The sequence below is a fragment of the Propithecus coquereli genome, unplaced genomic scaffold (assembly GCF_000956105.1).
Source record: "Propithecus coquereli isolate 6110/MARCELLA unplaced genomic scaffold, Pcoq_1.0 Scaffold66, whole genome shotgun sequence".
NCBI classification, from domain to species: domain Eukaryota; kingdom Metazoa; phylum Chordata; class Mammalia; order Primates; family Indriidae; genus Propithecus; species Propithecus coquereli.
Window position 1 is genome coordinate 3828594 of NW_012152618.1, and position 2345 is coordinate 3830938.

The window sequence follows — 2345 nt, forward strand, 5'->3', positions numbered from 1 at the left end:
CTATATATATTTTTTTAGTTGTCCAGATAATTTCTTTCTATTTTTAGTAGAGATGGGGTCTCCCTCTTGCTCAGGTTGGTCTCAAACTCCTGACCTTGAGCAATCCACCCGCCTCGGCCTCCCAGAGTGCTAGGATTACAGGCGTGAGCCACCGCGCCCAGCCCAAGACAGAAAGTATTAATAGAATGGTGGTTGTCAGGGACAGTGGAAGGGGGAATGGGGAACTATTGTTTAATGAGTATAGAGTTTCAGTCTGGGAAGATGACACACATCCTGGAGATGGATGATGATGATGGTTGCACTACAATATGAATATACGTAATGCCACTGAATTATACACTTGGTTAAGATGGTAAATTTTATTATGTGTCTTTTACCACACACACAAAAAAATCAAAAAATGACAAATCACAAAGGGTATCTTCTCTGACCAGAGTGGAATTCAGAGGGAAGTCAATAACAAAAAGTTAATTAGTAAATCCTCTTATGTTTAGAAATTAAGCAATATCATTCTAAACCACAATGTAAACTTAGAAAATATTCTGGACAGAATGATAATAAAAATACTACGGATCAAAATTTATAGAATGTAGCTAAAAGTTGTGTTTGGAGAGAAACTTATAGATTTAAATGCATATGTTAGGTGGAAGACTGAAAATAAACAATCATCTGTCTCAAAATGTTGGGGAGGGAACAAGCAAATTAAACTCATGGGAAGTAGAAGGAAATAAATAATAAAGAACAGAAATTAATAAGATAGAAAACAAACAAGACAGTCTCTTGCCTAAAACATCTCAGAGTTTTCTAACAGGGATAGGTGTGTAAACCAGTGGTCATTATATAAAGGATAAATCTCATAATAAAGGTAAGGGCAGGTGTTATGGAGGCACAGAGAAGAGGACGGTAAGAATTGTTGGGGGGTAGTGTATGGGAAAGACATAACAGGAGTAATATTGGAGGTAAATCTTGAAGCGAGAATATTTCAGAGGAAGGCATAGTATAAGACTTTGTGACCTCTTTAAGGAATATCAAAAATCCAGTATAGCTAGAAGTGTTGCCCAGAAGTTAAGGTAGGGACATATGGCAGGAGAAAAAGGACTAAAGGTGATAAAAGAGGTTGAGCCCCGACTGTAAAAAAGGCTGAGCCCTAATGTAAAACTCTCATACAATGTTCTCTAAAGAGCTTAACACATTGACTGCCACACACACAAAAAAAATTTTTTCCTTGGGGCCACGGTGTTTTATTACAAAAATAGAATAAAAACTTCGAAAACAAAACAATCCTTTCTAACTTAATGAAAAATTTAATGAAAAACGAAATGTACTGAATTCTATTCATTTAATCCACATTTTTAGAATTTGTCAATATTAACTGTAACAATAAGAACATCAACAAGTGAGATTTTCACGAACCAGCTGCACGGTGTTGCCCAGGTTTTGCTTCACAAGGCCCTAGGGCTCAAAACTAGTTGAGTTAAATACAACTCACATGGTAGTTAATATGTTAAACTTTATCCTGCTTTGCATGAGAACCCTAAGCATGGACAGATACGATCTCAATTTTAAAGATAATAAACTAAAGCTCAGGGAAAATATGTGACTTGCCAAAATATTATAACAACACAAATAAGGACCAGGCCCTGCACTACTGTGTACGTGCTCACACAGGATTGTTTTGTGCCCTAATCCACTTTTAGTCAAATAAAGACCTTTATATAAGAAATAAGTACAATTCATGCTACTCATCACAAAAACTATCAGAATAGGTTGAGTTGATGGACACTACCAAGAAGAATAAACAACATAAAGCCATTCTTTTACATTACAAAGAACAAGTCACTTTTCAAGCTAAAGCAGGTGGAAGGAGCAAGGCCAGCATTCAATTGTGATCAGCTGTAACTATAAATGAAGAATATCTACTGTTTGGCAAGCTCTTACCCAGAAGCTAGTCCATTAAGGATAGAGTAGCAAGTACAGAAATGAGTACAGAAGAGAAAGCAGACAGAAGCAATGGTTCGGCAGGCCTAACTATCTCCCACCATTCTAAGTTCCACATTTCTGCTTTCTACATCCCAGAGTGATCAGACTCCAATAGCCTCAATCTGGCGATTCTACAAAAGATTCAATGCACACAAGACTGCAGCAGACACTAGAACACAGGGTCATTAATTTACAATGATAAATAAAGCTATCGTACAAACCTGCATACTCTGGTCAACAAGATTTGTTTCCTATTCTCCATGACTCAAGCCACATGAAAAGTCAACCACAATCAGACCCAACTTCACTGAAATCACAAGATTAAAAAATAATTAATCCATCAATCCAGAAATTGTGTTCTTCGG